Here is a 16,402-nt window from a genome sequence, read left to right as displayed (position 1 = left end):
AAATAGTCCAAATGGAAAAGGAGGTACAAAAGCTAACTGAAGAAAACAATTCATTTAAAATTAGAATTGGGCAATTGGAAACTAATGACTCTATGAGACATTAAGAATCAGTCAAGCAAAATCAAAGGAATGAATAAAATAGAAGAAAATGTAAAATTCCTTATTGGAAAAACAATTGACCTGGAAAATAGATCCAGGAGAGATAACTAAAGAATTATTGGTCTACCTGAAAGCCATGTTGAGACAAAGAGCCTGGACAGCATGTTTCAGGGGATCATCAAGGAAAACTTCCCTGACGCCCTAGAACCAGACAGTTAAATAGTCATTGAAAGAATCCCACTGAACACCTCCTGAAAGATACCCCAAAATAAAAATGCCAAGGAATATTGTAGTCAAATTCCAGAAGTATCAGGTCAAGGAGAAAATCCTGCAAGCAGTCAAAAAGAAACAATTCAAATATTATGGCACTACAGTTAGGATTACACAGCTTGTTGCAGCCTCTACATTAAAAGACTGAGGGAATATGATATTCCATAAGGCAAAGGAGCTTGGATTACAACCAAGGATCAACTACCCAGCAAAATTGAGCATAATCTGTCAGGGGAGGAGATGGACATTCAATGAAGTAGGGGACTTCCAGAATTTCCTGATGAAAAGACTCAATGGAAAATTTGATCTTCAAATACAAGACTCAAGAGAGGCATAAAAAAGTAAACAGGAAAGGGGAAAAACATGTTATTCAATAACAGTAAACTGTTTACATCCCTACATGGGAAGATGATACTTATAACTCTTGAGAACTGTATCTTCATTACAACATTTAGAAGGCATGTACATTGACAGAGGGGGTGGATTTAAGTTGACTTTGATGTGATGATAAAAAACCTAATGAAGTGGTGAAAAGGAACTGTAATGGGAGAAGAGGAAAGGAGGAAGCAGAAAAGGGGAAATTACATCATATGAAGAGGCATAAAGACATATTACAGTAGAGGGAAAGAAGGGAGGGAGATGAGCATTATTTGAGCACTTTATTCTCATCAGATTTGACTCAAGGAGGGAAAAACGTACTCAGTTAGGTATAGAAATTTAACTTGCCATATTGGCAGTAGGAGGGGAAAAGGAAAGAAAAGGGAAGGGAGGATAGGATGGAAGAAATAGTAAGAGAAAAAAGAAAGAAAAGGGAGGGGCTGATAAAAGGGAGGGCAGATTGAGGGAGGCAGAAAGGAGAGAGGTGAAAAGCAAAACTCTAGTGAGGAGGGAAAGGGAGAAAACAAGAAAGAAAACCATAAACAGGAGATGGGAGATTAGAATGGAGAGAAAGACGCAGATAGTAATCATAACTGTTAATGTGAATGGGATGAACTCTTCCATAAAATGGAAGCAGATAGCAGAATGGATTAAAAACCATAATCCTAAAATATGTTGTTTACAAGAAACATATTTGAAACAGAGAGATGCACACAGGGTAAAGGTAAAAGGCTAGAGTATAATATATTATGCTTCAGCTGAAGTGAAAAAAAAAAGCAGGGATAGCAATCCTGATCTCAGAGAAAGCAAAAGCAAAAACAGATCTTATTAAAAGAGATAAGGAAGGAAACTATATCCTGCTAAAAGGCACTGTAGACAATGAAGTAATATCATTACTAAACATATGCACCAAGTGGTATAGCATCCAAATTCTTAGAGGAGAAGTTTAGGGAGTTATAGGAAGAAATAGACAGCAAAACTCTACTAGTGGGGGACCTCAACCTCCCTCTCTCTGAACTAGATAAATCTAACACACAATAAACAAGAAATAAGTTAAGGAGGTGAATAGAATTTTAGAAAAGTTAGATATGATAGACCCCTGGAGAAAATTGAATGGGGATAGAAAGGAATATACTTTTTTTCTCAGTGGTACATGGCACATACACAAAAATAGACCATGCACTAGGGCATAAAAACCTCACAATCCAATGCAGAAAGGCAGAAATATTAAATGCATCCTTTTCAGATCATGATGCAATAACAATTATATGTAATAAAGGGCCATGGAAAGATAAACTAAAAATTAGTTGGAAACTAATCTAATCCCAAAGAATGAGTGGGTCAAACAATAAATCACAGAAACAATCAATAACTTCATCCAAGAGAATGTCCATAATGAGAAAACATACCAAAACTTATGGGATGCAGTGAAAGCAATTCTTAAAAGTTTTGTATCTCTCAATGCTTACATGAATAAAATAGACAAAGAAGTCAATGAATTGGGCATGCAACTAAAAAAAACTAGAAAAAAAAAACAAATTAACAATCTCCAATTAAATACCAAATTAGAAATACTGAAAACCAAAGAAGAGATTAATAAAATTGAAATTGAGAAAATTATTGAACTAATAAATGAAACTAATAGCTGGTTTTATGAAAAAGACCAATAAAATAGATAAACATTTGGTTAATTCAACTTCAAAAAAGAAAGAAGAAAACCAAGTTACTAGTATCAAAAATGAAAAGGGTGAATCCACCACCAATGAAGAAGAAATTAAAACAATATATGGAACTATTTTGCCCAACTGCATGCCAATAAATCTGACAATCTTAGTGAAATGGATGAATATTTACAAAAATATATATTACCCAGATTAACAGAAGAGGAAATGAAATACTTAAATAACCCAATCTCAGAAAAAAATTGAACAAGCCATTGATGAAGTCCCTAGGGAAAAGTCTCCAGGGCCACATGGATTTACAAGCAAATTCTATCAAACATTTAAAGAACAATTAATTCCAATACTATATAGACTATTTGGTAAAATAAGTGAAGGAGTCTTACCAAATTCTTTTCATGATACAAATATGGTGCTGATACCTAAACCAGGGAGTCAAAACAGAGAAAGAAAATTATAGACCAATTTCCCTAATGAATATAGATGCAAAAATTTTAAATAAAATATTATCAAAAAGATTACAGCAACTTATCATGAGAATAATATACTATGACCAGGTAGGATTTATACCAGGAGTGCAGGGCTGTTTCAAAATTAGTAAAACTATCAGCATAATTGATCATATCAACAATGAAACTTATAGAAACCACAAGATCATATCAGATGCAGAAAAAGATTTTGACAAAATACAACACCCATTCCTATACCCACACTAGGGAGCATAGAAATAAATGTAGACTTCCTTAAAATGATAATTAACATCTACCTAAAACCTTCAGCAAGCATTCTGTGTAATGAGGATAAGCTAGAAACATTTCCAATAAGATCAAGGGTGAAACAAGGATGTCCATTATCACCACTGTTGTTCAATATGGTACTAGAAATGTCAGCTTTAGCAATAAGAGAAGAAAAAGATATTGCAAGTATTAGAATAGACAAAGAAGAAATAAAGCTATCACTCTTTGCAGATGATATGATTAGAGAATCCTAGAGAATCAAGTAAAAAATGCCTTGAAATCATTATCAACTTTAGCAAGGTTGTAGGATATAAAATAAACCCACATAAATCATTGGCATTGCTATATATTACCAACAATGCCCAACAGCAAGAGATAGAAAGAGAAATCCCATTTAAAGTTACTGTAGACATTATAAAATATTTAGGAGTCTACCTGCTGAAACAAACCCAGGAACTGTATGAACAAAATTACAAAACATTTTTCACATAAATAAAGTCAGATCTAAATAATTGGAAAAGCACCAGTTGCTCATGGGTAGGCCGAGCTAAAATAACAAAAATGACAATTCTACCTAAATTAATTTACTTATTCAGTGCCATACCAACCAAACTACCAAAAAATTATTTTATAGAGCTAGAAAAAAATAATAGCAATATTCATCTGGAAGAACAAAAGGTCCAGAATACCAAAGGAACAAATGAAAAGAAATGTCAGGGAAGGTGGCCTAGCCACACCAGATCTTAAATTGTATTATAAAGCAACAATCATCAAAACTACCTGGCATTGGCCAAGAAATAGAGTGGTGGATCAGTGAAATAGGTTAGGTGCACAAGACGCAGTAGTCAATGACTATAGTATTCTACTATTTGATGAACCCAAAGACCCCAGCTTCTGGGATAAGAACTCACTAGTTGACAAAAATTGCTAGGAAAACTGGAAAAGAGTATGACAGAAACTAGGTATAGATTAACTTCTTATACCATATATCAAAATAAAGTCAAAATGAGTACACAATTTAGATGTCACTGTGAGCAAACTGGGAGAGCAAGAAATAGTTTACCTGTCAGATTTATGAAGAATAAAAGAATTTATGACCAAACAAGAGATAGAGAACATTATGAAATGCAAAATGGATAATTTTGATTACATTAAATTGAAAAGTTTTTGCACAAACAAAGCCAATGCAACCAAGATTAGAGGGAAGCAGAAAACTGGGAAAGAATTTTTACAACCAGTGTCTCTAATAAGGTCCTCATTTCTAAAACACATAGAGAACTGAATTGAATTTATAAGAATACAGGTCATTCCCCAATTGACAAATGGTCAAAGGATACAAACAAGCAGTTTTCAGAGGAAGAAATTAAAGCTATTTATAATCATATGAAAAAATGCTCTAAATCACTATTGATTAGAGAAATGCAAATTGAAACAATTCTGAGGTAGCACATCACATCTATCAGACTGGCTAACATGACAAAACAGGAAAATGATAAATGTTGGAGAAGATGTGAGAAAATTGGAACATTAATGCAATGTTAGTAGAGGTGTGAACTGATCCAACCATTTTGGAGAGCAGTTTGGAACTATGCCCAAAGGGCTATAAAAATGTGCATACCCTTTGACCCAGCAATAGCATTTCTAGGGCTGTGTCCCCAAGAGATCATAAAAATGGGAAAAGGACCCATATGTATGAAAAATATTGATAGTAGCTCTTTCTGTGTTGGCAAAGAATTGGAAATTGAGGGGATGCCCATCAACTGGGGAATGGCTGAACAAGTTGTGGTATATGAATGTAATGGAATACTATTGTGCTATAAGAAATGATGAGCAGGGGAATTTTAGGAAAAACCTGTAAAGACTTGTCTGGACTGATGCCAAGTGAAGTGAGCAGAAACAGGAGAATGTTGTACACAGTAATAGCCACATTGTGTGATGACTAACTTTGATAGACTTAGCTCTTTTCAGCAATGCACGGATCTAAGATATCTCCAAAAATCTCATGATTGAAAATGCTATCCATATCCAGAGAAAGAACTATAGAGTTGGAATGCAGATCAAAGCATACCATTTGCTCCTTTTTTCCTTCTCCTTTGTTTTGTTTCTTCTTTCTTGTGGTTCCTCCTATTTGTTCTAATTCTTCTTTACAACATGACTAATGTGAACACATGTTTAATAGGAATGTATATGTAGAGCCTATATCAGATTCCACACTGTCTTGGGAAGGGAAGTAGAAAGGGAGGTAGAGAAAATTTAAAACTCAAAATCTTATGGAAATAAATGTTGAAAACTAAAAAGAAATTAATAAAAAAAAAAAAGGTTGCTCTATGCCTATACTTAAATTCCACTTGGTCATAATGAATTTTTTTTTTTGGTAAATTACTCTGCAGTCTGTTTGAAAAGATTTTGTTTAAAAAAATTTTTTTGTTGCTTTAAATTTTATTTTACTTAATCCAATTTAGTAGACAATTAACGTTTTCCGCCAACGCTGGGCGCAGAAACTTTCACAGGCTTCACAATTTTTTGTTTAGGTGCATCCTTTGTAGGAGCCTTAGCAGCAGATGCAGCTGTCTTCTTAATTGCTTGCTTAGCCTTTTTTGCCACCTTGGCAGCCTTGATGGCTTGTTCTCCTTTGGCCTTTCGATCGTCAGGTTTCTGGTTCTTCTTGGCCATTATATCAGCAAGAGAAGCCCCCAGTGATGGCCCTCTGGAATTTAACAGCCCGGCGAGTTCTTTTCTTTTGAATCTCTTCCGACTGCCCCTTCTTGTGTTTTCTCCTATATAGGACAGTCCAATTGATTTGCCTGGGGTTCCTCTTTGAAAGAAATGCAGACTCACATTTTGCATTCAAAAACTGGAAAACTTCCCGTCCGTGCGGGCCTAGCGCCTCCCGTGACCCGGGTAGATCTTGCACCCGCTGAAGCTGCACAGCTCGACCTTCATGGCTGCAAACGGGAGGAAGATGGGGAAGAGGAAGAGAAAACTTGTTAAAAATTTTTGAATCAATGTTCATTAATGATATTTGTGTATAGTTTCCTTTCTGTGTACTATCTTTCTCTGGTTTAGGAACTAAGACTGCATTTGTGTCATGAGAAGATTCTTGTAGAGTTCGTCCTTTCCCAATTTTTGAGAATAATTTGTTAAGTATGGGTACTAACTATTCTTCAAAAGTTGATAGAATTCTCCTGTGAATGAATCAGGATCCAGGGTTTTTTCTCCAGTAATTCCTTTACAACTAGACCTATTTCCTTTTCTAAGATTGAGTTATTTGAGGGTCAGCTAGGTGGTGCAGTGGGCACACTGGCTTTGGAAGTAGGATGGACCTGAGTTCAAATCCAGCCTCTGACATATAACATTTACTACCTGTGTGACCCTGGGCAAGTCACTTAACTCCAATTGCCTCACCAAAAAAAAAAAAAGATTGAGTTATTTGAGAAATATTTGGTCTTCTGATAATTTCGGTATTTTATATTTTTGAGGGGATTCCTCTATTTCTTTTGTGTTCTCATTTTTGTTATATAACTGTGTAGAATGTGTTCTCATAATTCTTTTTATTTCTTCCAGTTTTGTTGTGATTTTACCTTCTTCATTTACTATTTTATTGAGCCAATTTTCTGCTCTCTCATTTTAGGTTAAACTTGTATCAATTTTATTAGTCTTTTTGAAGAATCAACTTTTAATTTTATTTATTATTCTTATTTTTTTGTATCCAATTTATCTATTTCTCTTCAATTTTTAATATCTATTTTTTGTCCTTATTTTTGTTGTGTTTGCTTTTCTTTATTTTTTAAATGCATAATTCAGCTGATGAATCATTTCTTTTGCTATTTTGTTAATGTATGTTTGTAGGGATATGATTTTTCCCTGGGGAATGTTTTAACAACATTCCTGAAATTTTGATATGTTGTTTCAACATTATCATTTTCTTTTACATATTTTTTTTGCGAGAACAAACCCCAGAATCTGAAATAGCTTTATAAAGAAATTTATGAGCATTCCAAGGGTGGAGTGATACACCCTTTCTTTGTTTCTTGCACATGTTATCTGTAAATTGGGTAAATATACCATTTATGCCTCCATAAAACAGCTAAGTGCAACTAGGATCAAAGTCTCTTTGGCCTGAGAAAAGTTTCCAAACTCTGAGTTCCCTCTCTCCAAGATAAATAATGAGAATTACAGACAGGTGCATAGGGCATGCCTACCTCAGTAAGATGCAAATAACAGCTCCACCTGAGATTAATTATTGTTTTCTGGCAAACCAAGGTGATTTGGCCAATCTCATTCATCTGCTTAAGGAGAGGAACTTGGCAAATAGTTGACATGCCTCTACAATCCTTGGACCAACAAGGAGGGGTTCCTTTAGTTAGTCAATAAATATTTCTTAAGGGCTTATTATGTATAAGGTATTGTGCTTAGTGCTAGATTCAAAGAAAGGCAAATACTCAATCCCTGCCCTCAAGGAGCTGATATTTCTAATGAGGGAGACAACATGCAAATAACCAATAACTGCGTACATAAACAATACATACAGTATAAATGGAAAGTAATTTCAGAGGGGAAGCTCTAGTAGAGGATAAGGAATGGGAGTGAGGGTGTGTCTGTGAGGAAGACTAGGAAAAGTCACCTGTAGAAGGTGAGATTTGATTTTATTCTAAAAGACAGGGAAGCTAAGCTATGGAGGTGAGGAGGGAAAGAATTAAAGGCATGAGAAACAACCTGTGCAAATGCATTAAGTCAGGAGATGGAGTATGTTGAAGAAACTTCAAGTAGGCTAGTGTATCTGACTCATGGGGTATTTGGAGAAGAATCAAATATAAGACAACTGGAAAAGAAGGTAAGATCTAGTCAGGGGTGGGGAACCTGCGGCCTCGAGGCCACATGTGGCCTGGAGGCCGCAGGTTCCCTACCCCTGGTCTAAGTTATGCAGGGCTTCAAATGTCAAATAGAGGATTGTATATTTGATTCTAGAGGTAATCAGAAACCATTACTAACCCCATTAGGTCTTGAGTAATTAAATCTGATATAGCCAAACAACAGACATTTCTCTTGTACCCAATGAGAATCAGATAAAAACTAGAGGCAGCCTTACCTCCCTACTGGCCTTAGAAGGGTAATATGGGCAATAAATATTAGCCAAATAAATAGGCAGATCTAGAAACCCAAGGCCTGATAATGGGATATTGGATGCAGATGGAATGGAAAAGTATTTATTAAATGCTTACTAAGTGCCCAGCATTGTGCTAAACACTGGGAATATAAATAGAAAACTGAGTTAGTCTCTGCTCTCAAAGAGCTAACAATAGGGTAAACAATACACAGTAGAAGAGTTCAGCTGGAGGGTGGATGAAAAAGCACAATGGTCTTTAGAGTACAGCAATAGGACTAATGGCAAAACCTAAGAATCTTTAGGTTGTACTTTGGAAAAGGGAGATCCTAGTGGGATCTCTGGATGGGCAGAGTAGGGCAACTGGGGGGAAGAACTTTTGCAGTGGTTCTGGTGCCAGGGTACTCTAGTGTGAAGGTGGGTGGGGCTCAGGCTGGAGTGATTTGGGGGTTGCAGGATCATTTCTTGTTGACTGCCTTTTGGCTAGTAGTGTTCTTTGGGGGCCAGTGGCACTCTGGTTAGGGCAGTGGTGGGAATATCTAATGGGAGGGGATTTTAAAACCACCTTTGCCTGCATGTTAAATTCACAGTCCCAAAAGATCTCTGACCTCTTATCCCAGAGGCCCTTGGGGTCTCCAATGGTTACCTCAGGGGACCATGGGACCTAGGGCTTTATTTGATAGAGGGGACAGACTTCCTCAGAAGGCTTTTAGTGAGAGTTACTTCAGGGGTTTATAGTTACAGGAGAGAGGAGGGAATGAAAAGGAATCGGGTTATAGAGAAATTCCTCCCCACTTCTTGGTATTGAACTTAATGTCTGTAGTATCCAGAAAAGATCATCATCCAGCAGACTTTGTGGTTCCCTGGTTGCCAATAAGTTGGTGCCAAAGTTATTGGGTTGTCCAATGAAAAGATTTTCCCACGGTTTTGATTGTGGGGGAGTAGAACGAATGAAATCTTCAGTGAAGCAACTTGAGCTCTGGAGCCAAGAAGTGTTACACAGGAACTTTCATCCACAAGTATTTCTGACATAAACTTAATCAACATTTCGTTGGCTATTAAAACTAGACAGTGTACTTTGAAGATTGAAAGAGATAGTTTCAGAGCAAATAAAAGAAAATACCATTTTATATAACACTTCCTGAAGTTTGCCTCTTTAATCAGGGAGATAAAACATGTACAAATACAAAGTAAAACTAAAAATGTGATATGTTCCTGAGAAATAATGTGTTAAAAACTGTATCTTGTTCTGGCCCCCCTGACCTCTTCACTCCCTACTTCTAGTCAATGTAATAAGTAAATTTATAAGCCGCCTGCATAAAGTAACAATAGCAGGAAGTAAGATTGCAAAGGAGAATCTAGAAGTCATACACAGACTGTGCCTGGCCCCCAATAAAAAAAATAAAAAAGAAATAAATTTATTAGGTCATTCTGTAGAGGAGTGAGCCAGAAAGAAAGGGTGGCTCTCCTTCCCAGGTTCTGGAAGATTTACATTCTATAGGATTTTGACAAAGGTATCTGAATATGAGTCACATACAAATCATCTGACAAAGGTATCATACATGAATCACACACAAATCACATGAAAGGAACCCAAAACACAAGTTTGGGTGGACCCAAAACAAAATATTGGTGTGGATACCAAAAACAAGAATGTTTAGGGTGGATCCACGTTCTGGGGGAACCCCAAATTCCTTATACCCTTCTCTGGCATTCCTAAAGACTTACTGAAGTCAGGCAACATTATGGGTGCAGACTCTAAGCATATAAAGTTAGGTTCAAACAATATTAATTAATGATAAATAATAATCACACATAATTATGAATTCTCTATTATTTTTCTTTGATTTATTCATATTTAGGATTTGATTCTTTAAGTGTCCATTTGATTCTTCATCTTTTGTTTGTGATCTCAGAACCATTTACTATTTTTATTGTGTTATAGTTTGCAAAGAATATTTAACTATTTCTGCCTTTTTACATTTGTTTTCAAAATCTCTGTACCCTTGTACTTGGCCAATTTTTGTATTTTCCTTTGTGGTTTTTTTTTTGTACTTTGTATTCCTGAATATTTTGTTTTTTCCCTTTTGTTTATCATTCTGTTAGGCTTATCCAAAACTGAGAGAGGGATATTGAAGTCTTCTGGAACTATTGTGTTACTCTCTGTGTCTATGCTTTCTTGTAGCTCAGATAATGTTTCCTTTATGAATTTGGATGCTAAGTCATTTGAAACATATATGTAACATTGTCTTGTTGTCTATGATTCCTTTCAGTGTAATGTAATTTCCTTATTTACTCATATTTATTTTTTGAATTATTTTTGCTTTGAAAAATATCATGATTATAACTCCTGATTTTTAAAATTCATTTGATGTGTTAAATTTTTCCATCCTCTCATTTTATTTTGTGTATATCTTTATTTTTTCTTATGTTTCTTGTAAGCTACAGATTGTAAAGTATTGCTTTCTTATTTTTTTCTTTTTATTAGTTACTTTTTATCTATTCATATTTAAAGTTATGAGAGTTAGGTATACATTTTCCTCCATCTGTCTCTAATATCAGATTTTTTTTCAAGTGATTGATTTTTCCTTCCCCTGATGTAATCACAGTACTCTATTTATCCATGCTTTACCTTAATCTTCTTATTCTGATTTTTTTCATTTATTGAGTATTTTATTTTCCCCCAATTACATGTAAAACAATTTTAAACATTCATTTAAAAAATTTGGGTTCCAAATTCTCTCCCTTTCTTCCCTCCCCCCCCCCATTGAGAAGGCAAGCAATTTGATATAGATTATATGTGCAAAATATATTTCCATATTGGTCATATTGTAAAATAAAGAGGACCCCAAAAAAGACCTAAGAAAAATTAAGTAAAAGAAGTATGCTTCAATCTGTTTTCAGACCCCACCAGTTCTTTCTCTCTCTGGGAATAGATAGTATTTTTGATCATCTGTCCTGCAGAGTTGTTTTGGATCATTTTATTGCTGAGAATAGCTAAGTCATTCAAAGTTGGTCATCTTACAATATTACTGTTACTGGGTACAATGTTATCCTAATTCTACTCATTTCACTTCACATCAGTTCATATAAGCCTTTCCAATTTTTTCTGAGAGTGTTCGGCTCATCATTTTTTGTTAAGGCAATTGGGGTTAAGTGACTTGCCCAGGGTCACACAGCTAGTAAGCGTCAAGTGTTTGGTCTGAGGTCAGATTTGAACTTAGATCCTCCTGACTTCAGGGCCAGTGCTCTATCAACTGTACCACCTATCTGCCCCTGCTCATCATTTCTTATAGCACAATAGTTTTCCATCACAATCACATACCACGCCTTATTCAGCCACTCCTCAGCTGATGGGTATCTCCTCAACTTCCAATTCTTTGCCACCAGAAAAGAGCTGCTGTAAAAGTTTTTGAACATGTAAGTTCTTTTCCTTTTTAAATCTCCTTTGGCATACAGCCCTAGTAGTGGTATTGCTGGGTCAAAGGGTTTTATAGCCCTTTGGGCATAGTTTCAAATTGCTCTATATAATGGTTTGAATCATTTCACAACTCTACCAACAGTGCAAACATGTCCATTTTTCCCACATCCCCTCCAAATTTGTTATTTTCTTTTTCTGTCCTATTAGCTGATCTAACAGATGTGAGGAAACACCTCAGAATTGCAATTCTCCAATCAATAGTGATTTAGAACATTTTTCCTTTTGGCTATAGATATCTTTGATTACTTCATTTGAAAATTGCCTGTTCCTATCAACCTAGTATCAATTGGGGAATGACTCTTATTTTAATATATTTGACACAGTTCTCTATATATTTGAGAAATAAGGCCTTTATCAGAGAAATTTTTTCAAAATTTTTTCACAGTTATGATTGTTAACTGTATTTCCCTCTATTTATTACCTACCTATTTATTCTATTCTCTCTCCTTTCACCCTGTCCCTTCTCAAAAGTATTTTTCTTCTAACCACTGCCTCCCCCAATCCTCCCTCCCTTCTTTCAGCCTCATCCTTCTTTCTCTAGTCCCCTTCCCCTCCTACTTTCCTATAGGATAAGATAGATTTCTATACCCAAATGACTGTGTATGTTATTCCCTCTTTGAACCAATTACAATGAGAGTAACATTCAAGTATTCCCTCCCACATCCTTCATTTCCCCCTTCACTGTAAAAGTTCTTTCATGCCTCTTTTATGTGAGATAATTTACTCCATTCTACCTTTCCTTTTCCCTTTCTCCCAGTGCATTTCTCTTTTTCACCCCCCAATTTTATTTTTTTAGATATCATCCCATCACATTCAACTCACACCTGTGCCCTCTGTCTATATATACTTCTAACTGTCCTAATAATGAGAAAGTTCTTATGAGTTATAAGTATCATCTTCCTATGTAGGAATGTAAACAGTTTAACCTTATTAAGTCTCTTAGAATTTTCCTTTCCTGTTTACCTTTTAATGCTTCTCTTGAGTTTTACATTTGAAAGTCAAATTTTCTATTCAGCTCTGGTCTTTTCATCATGAATGCTTAAAAGTCTCCTATTTCATTGAGTATCCATTTTCCCCCTGAAGGATTATATTCAGTTTTCCTGGGAAGGTGATTCTTGTTTGTAATCCTAGCTCCTTAGCCTTCTGGAATATCATATTCCAAGCCCACTGATCTTTTAATGTAGAAGCTTCTAAATCTTGTGTTATCCTGACTGTGGTTCCATGTGTTTCTTTCTGCCTGTTGGCAATATTTTCTCCTTGACCTGGGAGCTATGGGATTTGGCTATAATATTCCTGTAAGTTTTCATTTGGGGATCATTTTCTGGAGATGATTGGCAGATTTTTTCAATTTCTATTTTATCTTCTGGTTCTAAAATATGGGGGTAATTTTCCTCGATAATTTATTGAAAGGTGGTATCTAGGCTCTTTTTTTGAATCATGGCTTTCAGTTTGGATTCTCCTCTTTTTCTCCTCTCCTTCAATTAGTCATGTTAATTAATTTTTTTACTCTCCTTCTACTTTAATCTTAGCTAGTAGTAGCCTTTTCAAGTTAAATAGTTTACCCTCAGTTTGGTAGGTGACCTCAATGTTCTTTCCATCCTCATTGAAGGCCTCTGACAACATTACTGAAAACATCAAGCTAAAAAGCATGGGAGCAAGCACACAATCTTGATTCACTCCATTGGTCACTCCAAAGTGTGACAGCATTGCCCATCATTCACAATCCATGGCAAGCATGCCATCATAAAACTGACATACTATACAAAATGACTTCTCCAGGTATTAAAATTTTGCCATAATTTTCCACAAGTCCTCATGATTAAGAGTATCAAAAGCCTTGGTCAGATTGATAAACATTGTGTACATAACTCTGTTTTGCTCCTGTCATTTCTCTAGGAGTTGCTTGGCAGCAAACAGATATCTTCCATTCTTTGGCCCTTTCTGGAGCCACACTGGCTATCTTCCAGATACAGGATCGTCTTACTAAGGAGGATTCTGGCAAGAATTTTGCCAGCAATAACTAAGAGAAAGACAACCCCCCCCCCCATGATTGTCACAGGATAATTTATTTCCTTTATCTTTATAGATGAACTCCTGAGGGATAACTCCTTCTTGCCAAATAACCTGGAAAATTTCAGTCAGCTTTTGTATAAGCCTTATAAATCTCAGCTGGGATAGAATCAGCACTCAGTGCTTTGACACACAAGAGGAGCTGAAAGGAATTCAAAAACTCTTCTTTAATTGGAAGTTCAAGTAGAGAGGGATTGACTTCAGTCTGAGCTACAAGGTCAATGACTTCAGCATTGATTGATGATGGTCTGTTGACAATGCTATGAAAGTGTTCAGCCCTTCTCTCCAGGATCATGTCCTTCCCACTAATCAATGTGGCTCCATCAGCATTAAGTACTTGAGATGCATTATAGGTCTTTGGCCCATAAATAGCCTTCAGGGCATCATAAAAGCACTTTGGATTATTACTATCAGCATAAAACTGAATTTCATCTGTCTTCTTACTGAGCCAAGAATCCTGTATCTCTCTAAGTTTTGCTTCTACTTTACATTTAAAGGAATTAAATTCTGCCTTCTTAGAGACAGATGAGTTTCTGCTGTAAACTCTGTGGAGTTCTCATTTTTCATTTAGCAACTTCTGAATTTTCCCATCATTTTTGTCAAACCAATCTTGATGTTTGTGAATGTTCTAGTCCAGATGAGTAAATGCAGTGCTGTATATCAGATCTCTGAAAGCTGCCCATGCCTTTTCTGCTCCACTGTTGCCAACCATGTGTTGTCTCATCTTTCTGTCCATGTTAGCCATGAACTGTTCCTGCTGGGAATAGTGCTCCAATCTGTTGACATTTAGTCTTCTGGTATTTTTTTTTTTACCTTGGGGTTACAGCTTTTGTTGAATGTGAAAATTTTGCTTGGAAAGGATGTCTATGATCAACCTAACATTCTGTGCCACACATCACCTTTGTCACTCTTACATCCTGTCTGTCTCTTCTTCTTACAATGACATAGTCTATTAAATGTCAATGCTACACAGGTGCATCCACAAAGTTTTATCACATTTAGGTAAATGAAAGAGTCTTGGTGATGAGGTCAGAAGACGCACAGGACTTCAGTAGTAAATGACCATTGCTGTTGCTGTTTCCAACTCCATTCCTCCCTAGGACTTCCTGCCATGTCTGGTAGTATGTGCCTACTCTCGCCTTATAGTCACCTAGAATTATAAGTTGATTTCTCTCAGCATGTTGATGATGAGTGTCTCCAGGTCTTTATAAAATTTTCTTTCATCTCATCAGGGTTCATCATGGTGAGAGCATACACACTGATGATGGTGGCATGGAGTTTTCCTGCAAGTTGCAGTCACATTGTCACGAACCTGTCATTCACTCCTTTTGGGAGGCATACAAGCTTGTTGACCAGATTAGTTTTGATTACAAAACCTATGCTAGTTTCATGGTGATCCCTTTCACTATGGCCACTTTAGGAAAAAAAAATGTGTATTTAGCTCTGATTTTGGCAAGTTCTGACTTCACTTGCCAATCTTGTTTCACTCAGAGTTATTATTTGGATGTAATAACTTCTGAGTTCTCTTGCAACAAGAATTGTTCATCTTTCAGGTCTACTGTATTTTCTGTTGTCCATACATATATGCACATTCCATGAACCAATGGTGAGTGGAATAATCTTTGCAAAAGTTTTTGTACTCTTTTTTTGACTGCAGACTGGGATCTCTGCTTACAATGGTAAGCAGGCCAGGGTTGCATGAAGAAGACAATTTTTAGGACACTGTTTCTAGCCCCTTCAACACTCTGGGAGGTGAGCCATGCAGTCATGCAAAAGGCTTTTCAGACAACCAGGGATCTGCTGAATCTTACTAATGCTTCAGTCCAGTGAGACAATGCCCCTATGGGTACCTGTATGCAGGGTTGTGACTACAGCTCTCAGCATATCCACATCCACTGCTTTGTCACTTGCTTGTCACCACAGGACTTTGAGGTAGGTAAAAATGCTAAAACTGTATAGATAATGTCTTTTGATTTGTCCATAAATTGGATTTAAGTGAGGCAGAGTTGAGCAAAGTTGTTGGCCTCACTCTCTCTTCCAGTCATCAAAGTCCAGAAGCAAGACAAACGTCAAGATGATTGGTAGTGGCTCAGGATGCAGTGGATGATCTTGGAACTTTTGATGTCTAACCAAGCTCTGAGCACCCCACAGCACCTGCTTCAGCCACCTTCATGGCCATTGGAACAAATTGTTCATATCCGCCCATTGTGCCAGGGGAAGTCTTTACATGTTTGGGTTAAACATTATCCTAACTCATTGAAGGATTTGAGACCCATCAATTACCCTCAACCTGGTTTAGCCTGTCTACAGAAATGCTTTACTGGGGTATGGCCACTGGGCATACTATAGCTTCTTGGTGCCATAGGTGAGAGTTGGGTGAATTAGGTGGACACCAAAGGTGGAAAGCAGCCCTGAAAAGGGCTTGGCAGCCCTCACACCAGAGGTACTAGTTTGCGCTGAACACACCCTATACCCCAACATGTTCGTAGTCAGCAAGAGAAAGAAATTAAAAGCATAATCATAGTCAAAGAGGAGACAGAATTATGTTTATTTGATTTTCCTCCTTAATGTATTCTTCTTTCCT

At 36.5% G+C, this 16,402-nt stretch overlaps 1 pseudogene; it reads right to left on the bottom strand.

Annotated features, from left to right (window-relative positions):
- Positions 1-5,630: 5,630 nt before the first annotated feature.
- The window catches only part of LOC114029284, a 69,436-nt pseudogene continuing 58,664 nt past the window's right edge, over positions 5,631-16,402 (bottom strand).

This window comes from Vombatus ursinus, unplaced genomic scaffold, assembly GCF_900497805.2.
Source record: "Vombatus ursinus unplaced genomic scaffold, bare-nosed wombat genome assembly UNPS02014924.1, whole genome shotgun sequence".
In the NCBI taxonomy this organism is placed as follows: Eukaryota; Metazoa; Chordata; class Mammalia; order Diprotodontia; family Vombatidae; genus Vombatus; species Vombatus ursinus.
The sequence above is the reverse complement of the archived record's forward strand: the minus strand, read 5'-3'. Positions and strand labels throughout refer to the sequence as shown.